Here is a 24833-nt window from a genome sequence, read left to right on the forward strand (position 1 = left end):
CGTCAGATGCATGGTACAGAAACTGGTCAAATATTTGACCAGTTTCTGTACCATGCATCTGACGAAGAGAACTTGATTCTTGAAAGCTTATGCTACAATAAAATTGGTTAGTCTTAAAGGTGCTACTGGACTCTTTTTGATTTTGCTACTACAGACTAACACGGCTAACTCCTCTGGAGATGAGTTGCGTTAGTGACTGACCGTATCAGACATGAATTTAATTTCAAAAAATTAACCAGTGATTATACAACAGAAATACACACGTACTAGTGATATTATAAGTGGAAGCAGGAATATTATTTTTCTCTTGGTTACACTGACTATATTTATACTATTGCTTGAGAAGGTTTTTTCCCCTTGACTACTACTTTTCTTCATTATTCCTTGGCATTAGAGTATTAATTTATTTCTTGATCTACTAGACATATTGTTTCTCATGGTCCAAAGGATTTCCACTGGAGACCAGCTATCTCCAGATTGGGAACTATCTTGTGGGGTTCCACAGGGCTCAATCTGATCTCCCATGTCATTCAACCTTTAGGAGAACTCATTCACAGCTATGCAGATGACACCCAACTCTCTATCCAGGTCCCCACAGGATGCAGTAGAAATCTTAGATCGCTGCCTGTCAGCCATGGTGAAATGGCTGGAAAATAACAAATTGAAATTAAACCCAGACAAGACTGAACTGATGCTTGTTGGGAAGTCAGAGATCTTGAAGGACATTGTACTTCCTACTTTCGATGGAGTTCATCTGACCCTTGCAGGCTTGGTTAAGAGCCTATGGGGTTATACTAGATCCAGCACTACTACAAGAAAAACAAGTTAAGACCGCTACAAAAAATGCTTACTACAATCTCTCTCTAGCCTGGAAGATAGCTTCTTGCCTCGACACAGCCAACCTGGCCACCTGGATCTATGCTATGGTGACATCCAAACTTGACTATTGTAATGCATTATACATTGGTCTCCCATCTAAGTTAACTAGGAGGCTCCAATTGGTGCAAAATGCTGCAGCTCGACTGTTAGCAGGAGCAAGCAGGAGCATGAACATCACTCCCATCCTACAGTCACTCCATTGGCTACCTATCAGTTATCGTGCTCAATTCAAGGTATTGGTTATTACATACAAAGCTCTTCATGGCCTTGGTCCGGCATACCTACGGGACTGCCTCCCTCCCTATGTCCCTCCATGGTAGCTTCGCTCATCTGAACAGGGTCTCTTGCAGGTGCCAGGCTGCGCATAGGCAAAATCCACAGCAGCCCGTATACGGGCTTTCTGTGTGGTTGCCCCTACCCTGTGGAACAGCCTGCCTGAGGAGGTCAGGAGAGCCCCCACCCTCCTGGCTTTCTGCAAATGATGCAAAACTGAATTATTCAAAAAGGCTTTTTACTCAGATAGGAGGGTGATATTGTAGGGAGGGGGTCTCAGATGCTTTGCTAATGAGTTAGAAACCATAAACTTCACCACTATGTTGTCTTACATAGTGTCTGTTGCTTTAAATTTGTACTCCTATGTACTACCTGTGCTTCAAGTTATCAAAGTCAGCCCTAGAATTGGTGATGTTCTGTTTCAGCATTTCTTCAACTCTGTTTACTAATCTTTACTAATGCTATGTCTTTGTAAACTGTATTTATTTATCCTGCGGCATTGTCTATGGAAATGTCCTTGACACTGTATGGAAATGTCTTTGATACTAGTTGTACTAATCTCACACTATGTAATCCGCCTTGAGTTTCAGTGAGAAAGGCGGACTATAAATGACATAAATAAATAACTAAATAGTATATACTATATACATATATACATTGACTGTGTCACTGTCGAATCTTAAATGCATATTCACACATATGCGCTCACATTATATGTATTACATATACATAGATATATAATTTACTCATGAATTATTTTTTTAAAGCTCTTATTTATAAGAGTTTCTAAAATGTATAAAACAAGGTATACGTATTGACAAGGATTAGACAACACAGAGAATATACACTAGATCATTTAAAACAGTAAGTGGGAATAATAAGGAAAACTGGGGAAAGTAGTTAAAAAAACTTCCTGAACTAACCTATATTACAAATTTCTTCACTGTAAACAAGAGAAAAAATAATATTCTTCCTTACACTTGCAGCCTTGATAGTTGTAGCCTACTGTTTTTAATGCAATAAGACCGTATGTTGATTTCGGATCCTAGAATGTTGCTCAAAAATAAGAAATTAAAAGTTACCAATCTGTTTTGTCTTTAGCTAGCTTAAGTAACTATCAGCTTTCCCATGGCTAAAATTTCCCAGATGTCACTGAACGAGGCTTTCCCCCCCGATGTATTTGTTAACTCTTCCATTCTGCAGGAACAGCTCCTGAGAACAGATGGACTTTGCAACTCTACAGGGAGGCCACAGTAGGCTGATACTGCGAACAGAAAAACAGCCAGTGTGAGAAGGTCTTCCTTTCCCCTTAGTCCACTTTTCTGTTTAAAAACTCCTCATAACAGTAATTTTCACCTTACTAGAAAAGCCAGTCACACACTCTCCGCCTAGCCTACCTCACAGAGTTGTTGTGAGGATAAAATGGAGGAAAAGAGAATGATATAAGCTACTTTAAGTCCTCATTGGAGAGAAAAGTGGAATATAAATGGAGTAAAATAAAAAAATTAAAATCCTTTTTGTTGTTTGCAGTCTTCTGTGGCTGTTTTTCATACAAAAATGTAGAAGCAAGTTACATACTAATTGAACTATAAGCCAATGGCCATTGCCATACCTTGTGGAAGTGAATTCCATCAGCTAATTATAAATTCTGTGAAGCAGTGTGCCAGTCCTTGGCAGTTAGGTGCATTGGTTGAAGTAACTTTTATTAGAGATCCATACCGTCCAAGGTGTTCACACAAAGGTAGCAATTGGCAGAAGTGACTATTCAAAAATGGGCACTACTAATTATAGGGAAACTTCCCGCCCTTTGGGTCCGTTGACATTCTGGCGCGAAAACCCCAAAGAGTTACATGGGAACTGATTAGTTTAGGCTAGACAGAGTACAGAATGAAGTCATTTCTGTCTCTGAGAAGAGACGCTTCTCGCTGCCCGCAGCATGCATTCAAGGATACTTACTGTAGAAACGAAAGTAAATACCTTCAACAGATAACAGACGACCCCCACTGGCAGAGCACAGTTCATGTTAGTAGTTTACACACTCCCAGATGACCAATACAGAATACAACTTTAGCAAACAATTATGAGCAGCAAAAAAACAAAACACGTTAATGGCAGGTATGCAGGCAGGCATATGTAACATAGTGCTTTTTTTTCTTTCCTTTTTTTTGTAAACACTCTGCATGGATATTTTCATGGAACCATCTACCTTATGCCCAGAATGGCCTATTCCCTGCCTTCAGCCATCATTATTCCTCTTGCAAATGGAATTCAGTGCATGATTAGATTTTTGAAGCGCTAATAGTGCAATCCTAAACAGAATTACTTCAGCCTAAGCTCATTGACTTCAATGGGCTTAGACTGGAGTAACTCCGTTTAAGATTGCACTGTAAGCAAACTTTCTGTTTTGCAAGATTGCACCCCTAAGTATGTGGGTGCCTACACACACACACACACACACACACACACACACACACACACACACACACACACACGTATATGTGTGTGTGTATATACGTATATATATACGTGTGCATGTATGTATATTATATATATATATATATATATAATATTATATTGTATATATATATAATATTATATTGTATATATATACATATATATATATATATATAATGAATTGAATAATGAGAAATGAATTGCTTACTACACAAACTTAGAATTTTGCATAGTCATTTCCCAAGTGTGGTTATTCCTGTGAGTTGAAACACTGGGAGTTGTTCATTAAATATTTAATTACATCTACCAATTTACGAGCAAGCCCTGAACATGAACAGACCCCAGGGTACCACTTGACATTTTCTTGCCAATATCTCTAGCCTCAGGTGTTCCAGAACTCATATTTAAAAAAAAAAATCTGGAATCCATTTATTTAAACCACTCCGTTACCTCTCATAACATAACTGCATTCTCCTCATTTAAATCCCTGCTTGGAAATCTTTCCTGATTTGATGTTGATCAGAAAGAAGAGCCACAGAGGAGATTCTCCTTTTATCAGTTACGCAACTGTGTGTCACTTCTGTTCCTCTAAGGATCACAGTGCGTAAAGGGGAGGGTTCCCAGTCACCCAATGGTGGTGAGGGATCCCTTGCTCCTAGCCTCTGCCCACCACTGCCACTCACCAGGCCGGGGGGGGGCAAGACCCCTGGGAATGGGCCAGGGAGGTAAGAAACCGCCTGGGCCAGTATGCGGTGGGCATCCTCCTGCTGACCACAACAACATCATTTCCTTGGTCCCTGTGAAAGGCAGGAGCATGCCTGCTGCCAGGCATGTGAAGGGCAGGAGTTCACAAGCAACCGAAACTTCCCACTGAACAACTGACTCTCTGCTTCCATTCGGCGAGCAAGAGGTAAGCTGCTCCAGCAGCAGGTGCTGGAGCATTCCTGGTTGCATTCATTCCCACCTTATTTTCGCCTGTGCAATATCTTTAATTTTGCCTTGTCACTTTTGATTCTGGATGCTGCCCTACACGTATTTTAAAATGCAAGGGGGGAAATGCAACTTCAGGAGTAGCCCTCAAATGATAAGCAGATCAATGAATTGTCTTAAAAAAATTAAAGCATGCAGCAAAATTAGGGGCAAGGAGAGTGATATACAGAGATTTGTTCCAAATCGCTCTTTGCATTTATACCCCAGGATTTTGGATGGGCGTTTTCAATGTTTACCTCTCACGACCTCACTTCTCTTGGGCCTCTCAAGATGTACTTAATTAAGCAGTACAACAGGATTGATTATGCATGTTGTGCCGTTTTTAAGGCATTTAGAAGAGCGCCAACATCCACCACAAGGAATGCTACGCGGTGGGTTGACTTGACCTCATTATGAAAGAATGCCTTTGATGTCCCCAGAATTGCTTCAAGAAAGTGAAGCTTTGATAACATCCCCAGCCCACCCCCTGCTGCCATCAATCACAAAGGTGTCAACAGTCAAAGAGAATCACACATCAGCTCCTATCAGAACGTTTGAGTTAAATGGCAGTAATGAACTATCGGACAGATTCTTGGGTCTAATAGGTACCGGGCTGAAGGAGAGCAGAACAAGAGTCCAGTGGCACCTTAAAAACTAATAACATTTATCCCAGCAAGAACATTCATGAATCAGAGCTCAACGGAGAGTTTCCCCCTGCTGCTTCTGTCATTTTCTGAGCAAATATGAGGTGAATGATTTTCTTTCTCTCCATTGCATCTGAAGAAGTGAGCTCTGACTTGCAAAAGCTCATGCAGGAATAGTTGTTCATCTTTAAGGTGCTGTTGGATTTCTGGTTTGTTTGGCTAAAATAAACTACCCCTTCTGAAGAAGGAGAAACCATGAACTGCATCTCTAGTTATGTATGTTTTTCTAACACCGGGAGTGGCTCCTTAGGCCAGGGCTAGCTCAACTCCTTTTGCCACTTAAAGTGGGATGCGAGAAGTCTGTTTCTTCTTCCACTCATAGCACATATTGGAGCCAGGTGAGAGAAGCATGAAAGGGAGGCACACTTGCTTCAGTCCAGCTAGAACAGGCAGAAGAAGGCTTCTGCAGTCCACTGGAGCTGGAAAACAATGACAGCTCAGATGTTGGTGAATCTCCAGAGGAAAAGAGATTTGGAGGTGGAGAGCAGCCACCAAGCATATTGCTCTATACAAATATATATATATATATTTGTATAGAGATTAGACCAAAGGTCTGCTGAATCTTGGTTCCCACATCTTGGTTCCCACAGCAGGCAACAAGATGCAACGCAGAAGACATACAAGCAAGAACACAAAGGCTCTCTCAGTGCTATCCCTCCAAAGTAACTGGGATTCAGAGGCATACTGTGTCTGAACATGGAGTTTCCATTTATCCATCGTGGTTAATAGCTATTGATTGACCAGTGGGCGTAAAGGGCCATCAAGTTGCAGTCAACTTGTAGACAACAAGTTTGTTGTCTCTTACTTGTTGACCCATGACCTTATGGCAGTGATCCAGGCAACAGTCACCTCCAGATTAGACTACTGTAATTCGCTCTATGCAGGGCTTCCCTTGGGCTTGATCTGGAAACTGCAGCTGGTTCAGAATGCAGCTGCACGAATGGTTGCCAGAGCTCCAGTCATGCCATATACAACATCCATCCTCCGTCAACTGCACTGGTTACCAGTTGAGTACCAGGTCCGGTTCAAGGGTTTGGTGTTGACCTATAAAGCCGTATGCGGACTGGGTCCAGCATACCTTCGGGACCGCCTCTCCCCATATGTTTCCCAGAGGTCACTTCGATCAGCTAATAAGCAGTTGCTGATGGTCCCTGGCCCCAGGGAGGTCCGCCTGGCCTCTACCAGAGCCAGGGCCTTTTCAGTCCTGGCTCCGACCTGGTGGAACTCTCTGTCTGAGAAAACTAGGGCCTGGCGGGAATTGTTATCTTTCCACCAGGCCTGCAAGATGGAGACGTTCCGCCAGGCATTTGGTGGGGGCTAGGCTGTCCTCTCGCCGGCCATACCACTGAAGACCATCCACCACCCATGCAGGAGCTCATAAAGTGTGACACATACTTATATCCGCCATCTGAGAAATTTTATTGCACATGGATAATGTTTTTAAATGCTCATTTATAATGTTTTTATTGTTTTAAACTGTATGTTATAAATTGTATGTTGTTACACCGCCCTGAGCCCGTCCAACGGGGAGGGCAGTCTAGAAATGTAATAATTAATTAAATAAATAAACTTATGGCTACCCCTGCTGGATTGTCAAGGCAAGAGTGAAACAGAGGTGGTTTGCCATTGCCTGCCTCTACATAAAGGCCTTGGACTTCTTTGGAGGTCTCCCATCCAAGTACTATCCATAGTCAACCATGCTTAGCTTCTGAGATCTGGTTAAGAGCAGGTTAGTCTGGGCCATCCAGTTCAGGGCATTGATTGTCCTATTTTCCATGAATTTATCTACTTCTTTTAAAAATCTATCTAAATCAATGATTGTTTCTATGTCCTATTGCATTGGATTTTAAATAACTATGCAGTATGTGAAGAAACATGTCAAATGAGAAATTCTCTGAATATTCCCCATATATTTGATATATGTCAAATTTGACAAGAGACATTTAAAATCAGTATCAAGCTTCAGCTATAAATATAGAAACCAATAGTAAATGCAGTACATGATAGCTATTTTAACAATATTTTCTTTGATTGAGAGCCAGCGTGGTGTAGTGGTTAGAGTATTTGACTGGTGGTGGAGAGTGCTGACAAGTCATAGCTGACTTATGGTAACCCCTGGTGGGGTTTTCATGGCAAGAGACTAACAGAGGTGGTTTGCCATTGTCTGCCTCTGCACCCCAGTCTCCGTTGGAGGTCTCCCATCCAATTACTAACCAAGGCCGACCCTGCTTAGCTTCTGAGAGCAGATGAGATCAGGCTCACCTGGACTATCCAGGTCACATCAGTGTATTTGACTAGATCTTGGAAATCCAGGTTCAAGTCCCCGTTCTACCATGTCAGGTCTCTGGATAACGCTGGGCTAGTCACTCTCTCTCCAGCTAATCTATTTCACAAGTTTGTTGTGAAGATAAAGGGAAGAATGATGTTGTAAGCTGCTTTTGGTCCCTATTGGAGAGAAAAGTGGGGTATAAATACAAAACACTTATGTATTAATATTTAATATTTTGTATTTTTCTTAATGCCCAAAGTTATATATTTGACAGCATTTTTATTGCATAATGATATTTAGTATCTGATAATATTTGATTGCTGACATTTAGTTTTTAACTGTATTTGATAATTGACATGCCATGATATTTAAGATCTGACCGTTAATAGCATATGCTGTTTCATATTTGATGTCCGCCAAGTCTAAACAACCAGGAAATGCGAACAAAACTAAAGCTCTCAACAAATGTGATTAAATAATAATAATAATAATAATAATAATAATAATAATAATAAATAGCATATTTTAAAAAGTGAATGTCAAAATTTGAACTTTGAACCGATTTCAGGTATGTGTGAAAATTTGCTTCAACTTCGGAAATTGCAAGAAACGTGCAAGCAAACGTATCCACAGGACTGGTGGTTTGGAGGAACAGACAGCCCAAGAACTGCTCCACCTCTGCACAAGCAGCAAGTTGCTCAGACAGAAAAGCGAAGTCAAGAAGATTTAGACCCCAAACTATGCTGTAGCGCAGCGGTTAAGTGGTTCGGCTGCGAATCAGCACTCTACTGGTTCGAATCCCACCACTGCCAGGAGTTCAGTCAGTGGCCTTGGCCAAGCCACTCTTCTCAGCCCCAGCTCCCCAGCTGCATTGTGGGGATAATAATACCACCACTCTGGGTGGGGCACTAATCTGTCTAGAAGAGCAGTATATAAGTGCAGTTATTATTGTTGTTGTTGTTATATCTATGGGTCAGACTGGTAGATGCTGCTTCCATTTTAGAGTTGAACTTGGGCTGTTTACTATGCAATCCTAAGCAGACTTACTCCAGTCTAAGTCCATTGATTTCAATAAGCTTAGACTGGAGTAACTCGGCTTAGGACTGCACTGTTAAAAACACCTGCACAATGGTGAGGCCAGGCAATCTTGTTTCACCGTCAATTTCACCTTTTCAAGTGCCAAAACAACCCCTGGCTGGCAGGATCCAATTGGATTGATCTGTGGCCTGTGCACAGGAGCCCTGTTCACGTTATAGTAAACTCATGCACATCCAGTTTGTACATGTGTATGTCTGTTTGTAAGAAACAGCCAACATGTGTTCACTTTACAAATGAAATTGGGGACCCATAGCTGGATAAATGTAGGGTATTAAATCACACATTGTGTTATGCACATGTTGAACATAATATGAGCATTAGCCATCACCTGTATAAAGAAAAATCAAGTATGCATTGTTCACGGGCTGTACATTCATTCATTGTAACTTGTGGACAAAGCTAGTATGTATAAGCTATCCCATGAATTATGAAGAGGGCACTAGAAGCTAAGCCAAACTCTCACTTATGCTGAGCCTGCCTCTTGATAGTCTTTCTGTGTATATTGTCTCACTGCTATGGTGAATAGCTTGATAAGCTGGGTTGCTAGGACTTCTGCTATGCTCTGAGCTGTGGAGGGAGAAAAATAAAAATAGACACTGCCGGCTGCTGTGCTGGTACATCACTTTTGGGTAGAACCCGGAAAAGACGATGGTTAGCTCTAGGAATTGCCAGAAACTCTATGGTAAAACCCAGATGTGTTTTACCATTGTTGTACCTGGAAGTGGAAGTGCCATTGGCGACATCATCGACATCACCCCTGATGTTTCCGCCCCCAACTCTCCCACTGGTTGCCTGGCAACCCTTTGATAACTTAAAATGAACTTACAATGAACTTTAATTAGATGGTATAACAGAACAAAGGTTCTGTTATACCATAAAGGTAAAGGTACCATAAAGGTACCTTTACCTTTATAACGGAACAACTAAGCGAATGTAGCACAGTGGCCAGAACAGTGAGGTGTAAGGTTCCCAATTTACATCTCACCTCTTTTGCAAACATACTAAGCTGGATGTAGGCACCTCGTTCTCTATCTTATTTGCCAAACAAGGATGATTATACTGGCCTACCTTACAAGGAAGTTTTAAAAACTGCAGGAAGGTGATGGGTGTGAACTATGATGCTAAGAACTTCATGGCCAAATGTATTCAGGGCTTTCCACCACCGCCACCCCAGGGTGAAGTATTGGTACCTCTTGGGCATACGGACCTGGGCTGAGAGGACTAACAGTATTTTTGTTTTAAGAGAGAAAAAAGCACTGATCATGTTTATCACAGTTGCTATGAGACATGTGCTGAGCCTTGGATCTCCTCAAATGGCTTCCATTCAATGTAAGCAGTGCATTGAATAGTTGCGTGGTTGCACAGTAACAGTAGTGACCTTCTTTGGCATCTGTGCACAGTAAGAGAGATGGGTTCTGTCGCATCGTGTCATTAAATGGCACTGATTGCTCAGTTTGATCTCTCCTGCGCATGTGCAAAATGCTGCTGATCCAAATATACTGACAGCCATTCACATCAATAAAACACCAAATGGTAAAATATGAGTGGGGGGAGCCCATAATGTTTATTTATAAATCACTGGCTGACTGCTGGTTTGTCTATACTATATTTAAACCATTGGTTGTGGAATGCTTGTAGTAATAATAGTTTTGTGGGGAGGAGATTAGGACAGAGAAAGAGAAAGAAGAAGTGGAGCCTGAGGAAGATAAAGGTTGAAGAAAGAAAGATTGATTGGCACAAATAGAAGCAAGTAAAAAAGGATTCCCTTGAGAATAAAGATGTAAGAAATGCTGCCAGTTGTACTGTACAGTACTGCTTGAATATACAGAAAGTAACAGAGTATTTCAGGCTTCACCAACACCTGAACTGCCCAACGGAAAATGGCGCCCTGCTCCTACCTGGCAAGCAGTACAGGAGTCAAACTGGCACATGCATGAGCATCCTTAGATGCGAAGGACCCCGAACACTGAAATTGGTGTATACATATATTTATTTATTTTATTTGGCTTCTATGCCACCCTCCCCACAAGTGGGCTCAGGGTGGATCACACCATTTAAAACACAATACATAATTAAATACGGTTCCATAAAAACACATAAAAGCATTATAAAATCATACAGTTTAATACAAAATTTACCATAGCTGGCTTCCCTTGGTGGTGGCAGTCACTGCTTAATTAATTTTAAAAACACGCACACAGGGTGGTGGGCAGATCTGATAAGGAGGTTTAACTCATTCTCCTCCTCCTCCTACCTGGCCAGCAGAGGCCTGGCCCAGCCTCAGCCATATGCCTGGTGGATCATCTCTGTCTTACAGGCCCAGTGGAAAGATAAATCCTGCTGGGCCCTGGTTTCATCAGACAGAGAGTTCCACCAGGTCAAAGCTAGTACTGAAAAGGCGCTGGCTCTGGTCAAGGCCGGGCGAGCCTCCCTGGGGCCAAGGACCACCAATAGTTGTTTCTCCGCTGATCAAAGCATCCTCCAGGTATATATAGGGAGAGGCGTCCCGCAGCTATACTGGTCCCAGTCCACATAGGGCTTTATAGGTTAATACCAAAAGCTTGAACCTGATTGAGTACTCCACCGGTAGCCAGTGCTTATTAAAGGGAGAAGCCTGTTACATGGGTGGCTGGAAGGGCTCTTGCCCCTTTAAAGCAAGGCTCCTTATCAGTTTGGTTTATTTATACTCTGCCTTTCTAGGTACCGTATGTTAGCTATTTATTTTACAGACTACATAAATATTTACCTACCCCTTCCCCAACAATACAGACCTTTGCTTTGCCAAGGAACAAATGCACATTAATTCAGAACAGTTCTTGCTTCTCGTTCCTAGTGAGAAAAAGTTTCCTTTTGTAGGAATGCTTCACACCCACCAGAAACCCAAATCCAGGTGTTTTACATAACAAAAAGAGAAATGACATGAAAGACCCCTTTACTTAACAAAGGACAGTACAACTATGAGCGCTTACAATGAAACCAACACTGATAGATCCTGGATGGTACATCAGGCATTTGGTTTGTCAGACGAGCCTCTAGGAGACCTGGGTTCAAATTCCACACTGTCACAAAACTCATTAGCTGATCTTGGTCCAATCACTTTCACCTACCTCACCGGGTTTTTGTGAGGATAAACTACAGTACAATGGATGTTGAACTAAGTCACCTTAAATACAAAAAGATATCTATCCCATCCTTTTCCCAACGAGCTGAGCATTACTCAGTCTTAACTTCACGACAAGCCTATGAGGTAGGTTAGGCTGAGGAAGAGAGTCAGCACAAGCCTATGAGAAGGCCCATGCCTCCTAGTCCAGCACTGTCACATGGACTATCAGAGAATCACACACCCTTCTTAGATTAGAATATGGCTCCCACACATTCTAACTGGACATGATTCCACAGTGACACAAACTTTTGTGGGCCAGATCCCACTTCATAAGATGCATGAAATGAGTTCTTTGTTGCCTGAGGTATATATACATAAGTGTAGAGGGGAAAATAGCAGTGAACAAATGCTTTACGGGGAATCTGGGTTCCTCTCACGCTACAAGTGTTGAGTGAGTGCATCCAAACTAGAGACATTGTGCTAGCACAGTGTATCATTGTGGTTAGCACGTCAGATTAAGATCTGGGAGACCCAGGTTCGAATCCCCACTCTGCCACCCTCGGGCCAGTCCCCAATTTCTAGCCTAACCTACTTCACAGGGTTTGTTGTGAGGAGAAAATGGAGGAGAAAACAATGTCAGCTGCTTTGAGTCCTCACTGGAGGGAAAGGCGGCATGGAAATAAAATTAATAAAGAAATAAAAACTCAGGGCTCATTTCGAGGGGGAACGTGCAGGAACGCAGTTCCAGCAGTTCCCCAAAAGAAGTCACATGTCAGTTGGCCCCACCCACCTGACTCTCGGCCATTTGGGGCCCGTTTCAGCCTGGATTGGGGCCGAAACGGCCCGGATCAGGCCTCTGACGGGTGATGGATCACTCTCCCACTCAACAGCGGCCCGATCCTGACCATTTTGGGCCTCTTTTCAGCCATTTTCAGTCCCTTTTTGCCATTTTGGGCCCAATTTCGGCCCTGAATGACCAGGATTGGGTCCAAAACAGCCAGGATAGGTGATGTCAGGGGGTGTGGCATATGCAAATCAGTTATGCTAATGACACATTTCTGGTGATGTCAAGGGGTGTGGCATATGCTAATGAGTTATGCTAATGAGTTCCTCCCGCTCTTTTTCTACGAAATGACCCCTGTAAAAACTAATCAACACCTATGATTGTGTTTGTAAATGGATGCTGTTCTTGTCTTCTATGCATCTGAACTTTGCGTTGAAACGTCACAGACTGAGTCTTTTCCCGGCAGCCACCATCTTGTGCTCCCTACCCCAACTTCTCCAAAGAAGCTTTGGTGGGATCTGAGAAGTGCTCGCATCCCCTTTAGCAACAGTCCGTGCCTCTTGAGGGGAGCCCGTTTCACATTCTGAGAACTGCTGCTCCAAGCTCATTCAGAATTCGGGCCATTTCCCAAGACTAGCAGAGTGGATGCCAGCTGTGGGAAGGGTGGTTAGCCTGATGTGGCATCCTTGCCCTGCTTCTCTGAAAGGCGCAGCTCATTCTGGGCTCCCGGTCTTCTTGGAAACTCTGACATTTTTAAAAACTGTCACAGCAACCCCAACCCCAAAGAATTCTATAAATCAGTAACGGACCTTCAGAAATGCAGTTGACTACCACAGATGCTATTCCTTTCCTTGAATAGCACAACTGCTCAGAAGCAGACATCTTTGAGGCTCACAGCTTTGAAAAGGAGTATAATTTCTTGGTTTAAAAAGAATGGGAGTGGGTGGAGATCAGGCACCACGCTCCCTCCTCTCCGTCAAAACACGGCACTGAGAGTACTTTTGAAATTTTAACTTATAAATGGAGATGCAGGACCAGAGGCAGGGGGGTCACCTCATGAAGAATCCCCCCCCCTCTCCAAATGGAAGCCAAAAAGATTCCTCTAGGAGCACATAAGCAGGTCATAAACATGGTGGCCTCTCTCTATCCCCAGGCAGCCAGAGATATACTGCATCTGCACATAGATGTTTTATTTAGATAGTGTTTTTAAGAGAAATTCTCTTAATTCCTCTTTACTCAGTCTTTCCCTGAAATCCAACAATTCTTTTCTTTTCCTTTTTTTTTTTAGGAATTTGGAGTTAGAGTCTCTCTACACGAGATGCCTGGGCCCATGTTCGTCAAGTGTCAGGAGACACAATGTTAGCCAGGAAGTGTAATTTTGAAAGACAGAGCCAGCGGAAATCACTCCGGATGGGATAGATTCTCTCACAGCCCTCCGCCGCCTCTGATGTGCTGGACTCTCTCCCCTCCTAGAGCTTTTACTCTGCCACCCTTGCTGCTTAAAACATTGACTTAATCAAGCCTCTGTAGGGTAAAGTCTCCAGAAGGGGAGATGCCAAAGGTGGCAGAGGGCTATGAGAGAATCCGTCCCCTTCAGAGCGATCTCTGCCGGCTCTGTCTTTCAAAACTATATTTCCCAGCTAATATTGCGTCTCCCAACACATGAAGAACACATCTCAGAGGTCTTGTGTAAAGAGATTCTCAGTTTCTTATCAGTTCCTTTTTGTTCAAAATGAAATGCGAAGAGAGGAGGGCTGGAAAGTTGGTTCTGCAAAATTTCAGAATTTCACTCCATAGATGCTCAGAGGCAGGCCATGTCTTCCGAATCCCTCCTATCTTCCTACTAGAGCACCACACTGAGATATATAATATAAAACAATTGCAAACAGGCATGTTGATTTCTCTTTGAAGAGAAATGAAGGAGATATGGAAGAGAAATCCTGCTCTTAAAAGAGAAGAAAACAAGAGGAATCAATGGCTGTAACTAAAAGTGAATTTTGGAAAAAGAAATTCTCCACTCCATAAATATCCTACAGTTAGAGAATTTTTACTAGGCTTATATTCCATGAATATGTCCACTAGAGATGGGCAGGAACTGGGAAAATGGCGGTTCGTGGTTCATCGCGTTCTACGAACCACAAACCACGAACCAGCATGAAATTGCCCAGTTCTGGTTTGTTTGGTGAATACAGCACTTCTGGGGCAGCAGAAGGTCTGCAGAAAGCCCATCCCCCTGTTGCCTAGGAAACTGATTGCTCAGCACCAGGCTGTCTGCAGTGAGGAGCCGAAAGATGAACCAAACTAACCGGTCTAAAAATCGTCATGGTTTGTCACAGTTCATCAGAAATGCCCTCCAACGAACTACCAGTTCATGAACCAAAAAGTGGCCTGGTTCATGACAAACTTTGGTTCATATTTTGGTTCATGCCCACCTCTAACGTCCACCCATAGTTTCACAACATCTCTGTGCTAGTGGCCATTACTGTATGTTGTGGCTGTGAGTACCACAGGTTAATAATTTGCTGTTTAAAGAAATAGTTTTTTATGGGTTTTTGAACACACTGCTATCTTCAGACTGAAGCTCTGGTATTATGCATGAATGAGATCTTTTACACAATTCTTGTATTTTAAGCTGTGTAGCCTACCGAGTCTCAAAGGTTTGGTGTAAGTAATAATACATTTAAAATGATTATACTAATAGGCAGTTTAAAATATATTTGGCTACCCATTATACAGTAAGAGATAAAGATAAGACTCCTTATTGCCTTTTCAATCAAAACCCACCCCGGAGAAAAATATCTCACATCTGGCCAGGATTATACTTTCTGAGATACCGGAGTCTACAGCTGAATGCCACAAGATATTTTAGGATACATGGAGCAGGTGGCAGTAGTGAAAGCCCAAATCAGATATCCTAATAGGGAGACATTCTAATAGGGCCATTACTGTCATTATTAAATGGCTTGACAAGGTTGACCTATTCAGAAAGCAATGCTCTTGCTCTCAAATGACTTCACTTGCCCTCACTGACATTAACACTGTGCCAGATCTGGTTGGCTACCTAGTACTGTGACATCACAGCATTCTCTACAGGATCCCTGACTGGATAGAATTGGTCGAGAGACAAACCTCGAATGGAGAAGCTGCATTTGGTTGAAGGAAAATAAGTGGCACCAAAGCAGCAGCGAAAAGGGGGGATGAGTGCACAAAAAAAGGGATGGCAAAAGGTCAGTCTTCTCACAAGTAAGATTCCCCCCTGGAAAGAATTCCCCCCTTCCCCCAAAAGTGGTTATTTTCAGCCGAAATGGGGAGTTCTTGCCCATTTTGAACGACAGCTCGTTCTGCCTCTTTTTACTTGTAACGGTATGGAGCTAATTCAGGGCAAGCTCTTTGAAGCTCTCCTGCCCTAGTTAACTGTAGAGTTGCCACTGAAAGACTGCCACAATAAGGAACACATTGCAAGACCATAAGGAAATGATGTGTTGTGCATCGCAGCACTCTTTATTTTTGTACTTATTTATTTATATTGCTGAAATATTACTGTCTTGCTTTCCTCCCCAGTAGGGACTTAAAGTGGCTCACAAAAGAACAGTAAAAACATATGTGATATACTTATATATATAATATTTATATTTTATAAATATGCTTAAGAGAAATCACAACAACAATATACAACAGAACTCCAGTTCCTGGATTGGTCCTAGATCTGATGGGATTGGACCAGATGACCTTGGAGGTCCCTTCCAACCCTATGGTTCTGTGAGCCAGGAACAAAGATCCAGGAGCATTCTGAAAATGGCCCTTTGCCTATGGTTGCCAAACTCTGCATGTGCTACACATGTAAGAGAGGCTCCCCTGGTACTAAACTGAATACTAAAGGGGGAAACCCACATCCACAGAGATTACAATAACAATGAAAAGTGAAATAATCCATCTATGATGTTAAATTGTTAAGTATAAATTGTTAATTTTTTTTAAAGTGAGAAGTAATACAGTCAATGCAATTCCAAGATATATTCAAAGTAATGAAATCTTCTTTGCTTTTTCTTGCAGGTGCCCAGAAGGTGGGAGCTCTGAAGGAACACTATAACTGTCAGGTAAGTCTTTGATATAGGCAACAGTATCAAATCCCTTTTTGTTTTTTGTTTAGTCTTTCTAGGTTGACTCTATTACTTCGGCCGACAATTACTTCAGCCAACAATTAGGATTTATGACCTTTATATTTATCTGATATAATTGCATTGATTTGTGTTAGAGTGAAATATAGATGGATTTTTATAAGAACTTGAAAGTATTTATTAACATGTATATAAGCACTTAGTCACTTTGCTCTTTAAAAAAATTCAAACATTTATACTGACTGACTGACTATACTTACAAATTTAACATCATAGATTCATTATTTCACTTTTATTGTTATTGTGATCCCCGAGGTTGTGGGTTTCAACCTTTAAAACTCTGTGTGTCCTGGAAATCTCCCAGAATTACAGCTGATCTCCAGCCTCTAGAGGTGGTTTCCCTGGAAGAAATGGCTGCTTTGCAGGACAGACTCTACGGCATTATACATGCCAAAGTTCCTCCCCTCCCCAAACCCTGGTGGTAGAGAATGCCCTCAAGACATAGTTGACTTATGGTGACTCCTGGAGGGGTTTTCATGGCAAGAGACTAGCAGAGGTGGTTTGCCATTGCCTGCCTCTGCAACCCTCGTCTTCGTTGGAGGTCTCCCATCCAATTACTAACCAAGGCCAACCCTGCTTAGCTTCTGAGATCTGACGAAATCAGGCTCACCTGAGCTATTCAGGTCAGGGCTCCCCAAGCCCTACTTACCCCCCAATCTCCAGGAATTTCCCAACCCCAAATTAGGATCCCTACCTGTTGAGGTGAAATATCTGCAGCAGAAGAGGAACGGAAGTTCAGCCAAGATCCTGCTCAGCTAGCACAAAGATGTTCACACAACCTTCCTCTCCAGCCACAAAACCTTTTGGCCCTGCATTGGCTAAATACCTGTGAAAGAGGAGGAACCTCTCAGGCCAGGTCCTATTCAACTGGCACAAAGGTGTTCCCAACTTCCTCCCTTGCCTTAGTCACTACCCAGTCCTGCCTCAGCCTTCCATCCTTCCGAGGTTGGTAAAATGAGTACCCAGTTTCCTGGGGGTAAAGTGTAGATGACCGGGGAAGGCAATGGCAAACCACCCTGTAAAAAGTCTGCCAAGAAAATGTCATGATGCGACGTCCCCCCATGGGTCAGTAATGACACGGTGCTTGCACAGGGGACTATCTTTACCTTACCTTTAATATACTGCCCTTGCATGTTAAAGTTGCTATTTACAGTCATGGTGCAAAGGAAAACTGCATATTATTGTTGTTGTTCTTGTTACAACAACAACAACATTCAATTTATGTACTGCCCTTCAGGACAACTTAAAGCCCACTCAGAGCAGTTTACAGTGTTATTATTATCCCCACAACAAAACACCCTGTGAGGTGGATGGGGCTGAGAGAGCTCCAAAGAGCTGTGACTGACCCAAGGTCACCCAGCTGGCTTCAAGCGGAGGAGTGGGGAATCAAACCTGGCTCACCAGATTAGAATCCTGCCGCTCTTAACCACTACACCAAACTGGCTCCATAAGGAGCAGTTTCTTGAAAGAAGGAACCTGGTCAAGCCTAAGTCAATAGTACTAAGGCCATATTCACACATGCAGGAGAATGAGGTAAGAATGAGGGGGTTGAACAAATTGGACTTTATACAGCGGTGGCTCTCAAGGCTGCACATTTTTTGCATTAAACATCCCACCTAATCAGAAAACTAGCATAGCAGGAAGAAATATGCCATCCTTTCTCTTGAATTGCTGACTTAGATTTCTTTTTGCAGGGATCTTGTAATATAAGGAAGTGTTCTAAACCATGCTCCTCTTTGATTCCCCCCTGCAAAACCTGAAGTGCAATCAGTCCATTGTACCACCTAATCCTCCTGCATGTGTGAACACACATCTGTATTCCAGCAGAAGCAAGCCCTCCCAAACCTTTCACAAAATCCCAAGCAAGAAAAGGGCTCCAGCACAAATTCTGGTATGCACTAGGCCTTAGAAGTCACAGGTCAAGAAATCTAACTGACTCTTGTTCCCCTACAGCCTCTATGCTTGCTCGAAGAAGCATTTCTCGTTGCAGCTCAAGAGAGAAATGTCTACCAAGAGTGGCATTTGAAAGTGTTCCCTTAAATTACGGTTGTGCCATAAATATGACAGGCTTAAACCAAGGCAGCTGAAAAATTATAGATATGAAAAATTACAGAGATATGATCTTTCCGCACTGGTGCATAAAGATTTAATCTCCCGGGTTAAGTGCCCAGAACACAGCAATTGTGTCAGGATAATAGATAGAAGGATTCTCTGAGCGGCAGGGAAGGGGGGGGTCTTACAATTCTTTCTCACAGCTTGCTTGCCCAGCTCTCCAAAGGAAACACTATAAGGAGAATACAGGTGGAATGTGTTAGGCAAGATCTGTCACAGCAAACTAGGGGGAGGACCCTCACAGGGGAAAATGTTTTCCGAGGAAAGACGAATGAAGGAAACCAATATTCTGCAAAAGGGTTTGCCCGCAAGTCTGTCTCTGTCACATCTCCCTTGATTCTGGTAAAGCACTGTGCTTTTCTAATAAAGCTGTTAAATAAAAATGGAACAATCTTCCGTGGTGTTCTCTTGGGCGAGCCGCACAGAGCTGAGTGGAAGATATGTATTACAATCAAGTTCTTCTGCATTCATTTCGGTGGAGCTCATGCAAGAGTCTTTGTGGACCGCCTCAGATTTAGAAAGGAAGGCTAGTTTCAAAACTAAGTATAGCATTACAGCCCCCAGTACTGCCTCTGCAAATGTCAGGATATTTGGGAGGCTGTGATTGGAGAGGGCAGAGTTTGGGGAAGGAATGCTCTCACTTTCAGGTGATGCTTCAGGCATCTCTGCACAAGACATCTTACATGGGGACGCTCAAGTGTAGGGAGACGCAATGTTATCCGGGAACCATAGTTTAAAAAGACAGAGCCTGTGGAGATTGCACCTCAGAAGTTTTGTTAATTTGTTAATTTCATCTTCACCTCCCCCCAAGGTTTGGTCAATTTCACCTCCCCTTGGGGGAGGCGAAGATGAAATTAACAAATGCTCTGATGAGAGATCTCTGCCAGCTCTGGCTATTTAAACTACGCTTCCCAGCTAACATTGTGTCTCCCTACATTTGAGCATCCCTATGTAAGATGTCTTGTGTAGAGAGACTCTGAGTCTCTAAGCTCATCATAAAAACTAGAGGAAATTCCTAGAGCACCATTACGTGGAGACCCTTTTTTCTCTCCTCATTTCTTCAGGGGCAGGAAAATGGGGCTGAAGGTGGCAATTCCCCACCACAGGTGGATAAATGGGAGGTCTAACACCACAGTCCCAGGAGCTGTTCTGAATGTTGGGGCTCGGTTTTGGAACAGTGGTGCTATGAAAGATAGAATGAGCATGAAGTGGTTACACATTCAGCGTGCGGACAATGGTGCAATTCATGGTGCAGTGTGGTTGCTTATCTCAAATGTCTATCTTCAGTAGGAATCTGGGACTGAACCCCAGACACCAACTAGGCTGTGGACCACTTCAAGCTCTTAATCAAGCCAAAGCTGTATAAAAATCAAATGAATAAGTAAAATAAAATAAAAGGGTGAAAAGCTTCCTAGAATGAGTTAAGAAGCATTAGGTGGCTCCTAGGACCATACTGAAAATAGTTGAAGAGATTTCTCTGGAATGATCTAGTCCTTCAAGCCCGCCAGACACAAGGCCGCATTGGAAGAGAGCAGCAGCAACCCGCCCCTAATGGTCTTTGGTGGCTCTCGCGGGCTTTTGCCTGGAAGAAGGATTTGCGTCTTCAGCAGCTCATTCAAAATGCACGCCCTGAGGTGCAGCTGTTTCTCCAGGTCCTTCCCGCTTTCCACAGAAATCTCTTGTGTGCTGCTAGGCAATTGTGGTTGAAGTGTCTAATTGGATGCATTGTATGATTAATGGAATTCTAGGAAATGGATGAGATTTGGAATCACCAGCCATTGGCTGGCAAACAGCAGAAGATGAAGGAGTGGGGATGAAGGGACTAATGGCATGCTGGCGGCACAACATCACTTCTAGCAGATACCCAGAAGTGACAACGCGTAGCCAACGTAATGCTGGCGTGATGTTCTGGGATTCGCCAAAACTCTAGAGTTTTGTCCATATCCTAGATGTCACACCAGCCTCACATGGGTGATGCAACATTACTTCTGGGTACGTGCTGAAAGTGACATTGTGTTGTTGGAGTGATGCTAGGATTGTCATCTTTCTCCTTTCCCTTCCCCTTTGCTTTCTTCTGTCATTGTCCCATCCCCACCCCAGTGTCCAAAAAGAAATTTATCACTTTTCCTCAACTCCTTTCCAGTGTGTGAGGTGACAGGCAGGGGTCTTGGGGCTCCACCCCCCCACACAAATGCACACGTTCAGTGAGGACAGCAGGCGGTAAGCAGTGGCAGAGAGGGGAAGGAGTCTCCTACGTTTCCCAGCTAAACTTGCGCTGACCCGCCTCGTGAAATCCGTCTCTTGTGGTTCGGCTCCAGGTCTCCCTTTTCATTGCCACTTGGCAGAGCAGTGGGGGGACAATTGCCAGGAAACGTGTCACTTGAGGTGCCTGGCAACCTGCAGGAACTGGGGGAGCAGGCACATGGAGTGGTGCCATAATTGTTGACAGTTCTCTCTGGGAATTGCCAAAAACTTCAAGGTAAAACCATATCGTTTCCAGAGATTCCTAGAAAGGACTGACATTACATCTAGGTTTTCCCCAGAATTGACATCACATCTTTCTAGAAATCTCTGAAAGCTCTATGAAGATCACATGCCCCCACTAGGAAGATGACAATCCTAGCATCGCTCCAACAACACAATGTCACTTTCAGCACATACCCAGAAGTAATGTTGCATCACCCATGTGAGGCTGGTGTGACACTCTAGGATATGGACAAAACTCTAGGGTTTTGGCAAATCCCAGAACATCATGCCAGCATTATGTTGGCTATGTGTTGTCACTTCTGGGTATCTGCTAGAAGTGATGTTGTGCTGCCAGCATGCCATTAGTCCCTTCCCACCCCTTCATCTTCTGCTGTTTGCCAGCCAATGGCTGGTGATTCCAAATCTCATCCATTTCCTAGAATTCCATTAATCATACAATGCACCCAATTAGACACTTCAACCACAATTGCCTCACAGCAAACAAGAGATTTCTGTGGAAAGTCCACTTGCCTATATGAATTTCAGGTGCCTTTCACTAGATATGGTTGTTGGCAACATACAGTCACAATGTCACGTTTTGTAGCCTTAAGTTTGCACATGTGCAAACATGTCTTGCTCAGAAAAATGAAAATAGTGTGGTAGAAACAGGTTGATATACTGTGCAAGTAACATACAATGTTTAACTTAAACGTGTATCCATTTTCAATCCTAAGAATGGAAATAATTGGCAAGAAAAAAGATTTCTTTTTTTTTATTTCATTTTTTTTGAAAATTTTTATTTTTTAATATCTAAAACAGAAAGCTACAAAAAACTACGAAAGTACAAGGGAAGGAAAAAGGGGAGAAAAAAAGAAAAAGGGAAGGGGGGGTGGAAAAAAGGGGAAGGCAACGTACAAACAATAAACACTACACTACAATGCTTTCCCTTCATACTGCCATAATTAAAGATTAAACCTTAATAAAGTATTGATGGAGTGGCTGACCTTACAAAATACAAATTACAGTTCAAATTAAGTCTTCTTCCGCCCCCCAGGCCTCGGACGCAGTTCTCTCTGAGCAGCTACAGCCGCAGCGCTCGTTGCCTCCCCCCTCCCTTCAGGCTTCGGATCTTCTTCTTTTTGCTTGGTGTCTTGCCCAAATTCTTGATTTTTGTCCACAAAATCCCTTAGCTGATCTTCTGAATTTATCTTGTAAGCTTGATCTTTGTAACTGAACCAAATTCCTTCCGGAAATAGCCATTTATACTTTATCCCACGTTCCCTCAGGAGAGCTGCCAGCCTTTTATACTTAAATCTTCTTTTCCGAACTAGAAATGGAACGTCCTTCAGTATCTTGACTTTATTTCCCAGAAAGTCCAAGTCCGCATTATATGAGTTGTATAGGATAGTGTCCCGGACCCTCCTAGATGAAAACTCAATAAAGATCTCGCGAGGCAGCTGCCGCTTCGTTGCATATTTTGAAGAAGCCCGACGGACTTCCAAAATGGCGCTTTTTACTTCTTCTTTAGTTGCCCTCGCGGGTGTCGCCAATAGTTCCGAGGCAAGATCCCTTAGATCCTCGTTTTCCTCCTCTTTAACATTCTGGAGGCGCAAAATAGTCTGTGTTCGTTCCACTTGCAGCCCGATCAGCTGGTTTTCCACCAACTTTAGCTCCTTGTTCGTTGCTCTCATGAGTGACGCATTTTCCCGAGCAGACTTCTCTGCCCCCCCCGCTACTTCCTTGATGGCTTTCACATCGCTCTCAATTAAGCCCACCCTTTGATCTGTTTCATTCAGCTTGTCAACAAAGGGTTTTATGGCTTCGATAACCGATCTTTTCACCAATTCCTCGAGCGACTCCCCTCTTCCCTGCAGGGCAGCCGAAATTGACTTGCCCAGAGCAGGACTCTGCTTTTTCGCTGCCATTTTAGGGGGGGGGGACCGCCAACCTTCCGAAACTCAGCGAGGGGGAAAAAATCCGAATCTTCTAAACTTCAGATCCCACCACTCCTTCACATGCGCTTGTAGTGACAGAAGGGATTCGCTTACTTACAGGCTTCCGCCTAATCCTGTTCTTTGCTGTTTTCCATGGCCCGGCAGCACGCAAGGTGCCGTGCACGTCTGCCGGCCTCCATGGGGACAAACGGGCAATTTACCCCCTGCATCGATTTCCAGGGGGCTCTTCCCGTCGCGTCCCGGACCCTGACTCCCTCCCTGGGAGTCCTGGGGGCTAATCTTTGCAGATCAGCCACCTGGTCAGGCTGCTCGGACGCTTCCTCTCGGACCTGCGGAGAGGAGCGTCCGACATGGCCACGAAAATGAAACCAAGTCCAAAAGATTTCGAATATTAAGGAAAGGCAGACATTAAATGGATATATGATGCACAATTATGTAAGCATAACTCACAATGATGCAGAGTTTGCAGCAACTACTAAACATGTTGGAAGTCAGTAGACCACAATAATAGTCACCTCAAATTCCTTTTGTTGTGGGAAGGGAAAGTAAAGCAGGGCGCACATATTTTAATTAACAAATTTAACAACTAAATTAGACCAAAATTCTAGATTTTTTTTAAATTGCAGAGACTGATAATTATTTGTAATTTGTAATTATTTTTAATTGTGGTCCTGAAGGGCGGTATATAAATCAAGTGTTGTTGTGAAAGTGCTATCAAGTCAAGGTCGACCCCTTAGGGTTTTCAAGGCAAGAGATGAACAGAGGTGGCTTGCCATTATCTACCACTGCATAGTGACCCTGGACTTCCTTGGACATCTCCCATCCAAGTACTACCCATAATAAATAATAACATTTGATTTATATACCACTCTTCAGGAAAGATTAGTGCCACACTCAAGAGTGTTTAACAAGCCAGTGTTATTATTATCCCCACAACAGACACACTGTGAGGTGAGTGGGGCTGAGATAGCTCTAAGAGAGCTGTTACTGACCCAAAGCCATCCAGCAGGCTTCAAGCAGAGGAGTGGGGAATCAAACCCGGCTCTCCAGATTAGAGTCCTGCCGGTCTTAACCATTACACCCAATTGGCTGTCAAGGCTGACTCTGGTTGGCTTCCAAGAGCTGATGAGATAGGGCTAGCCTAAGCCACCACAGTCAAAGCAATTATTATTATAATAATATAATAATGATGACAATTATTATAGCTCATCATTATTTTAAAAACTCAAGATATTTTGTCCTCCCATCAACCCAGAAGGAGAATTAGGTTGAAACAAGAAGATCACCAAGCAAGATGAACTCGATGGCTCAACATGTTAAACTATTGGGACTATTTATTTATTTATTTATTTATTTATTTGATTTCTAGCCCATCCTCCCCACAAGCAGGCTCAAGGCGGGTTACAACAAGATATAAATTACATTTAAAACCAAAATAAAACCACATCATCAACATAATCATATCTCAAGGCACTAAACAGTTTGATGTAGTGGTTAAGAGCAGCAGGACTCCAGTCTGGAGAACAGGGTTTGAATCCCCACTCCTCCAGTTAAAGCCAGCTGGGTGACCTTGGGTCAGCCACAGCTCT

The sequence above is a fragment of the Eublepharis macularius genome, chromosome 7 (genome assembly GCF_028583425.1).
Source record: "Eublepharis macularius isolate TG4126 chromosome 7, MPM_Emac_v1.0, whole genome shotgun sequence".
In the NCBI taxonomy this organism is placed as follows: domain Eukaryota; kingdom Metazoa; phylum Chordata; class Lepidosauria; order Squamata; family Eublepharidae; genus Eublepharis; species Eublepharis macularius.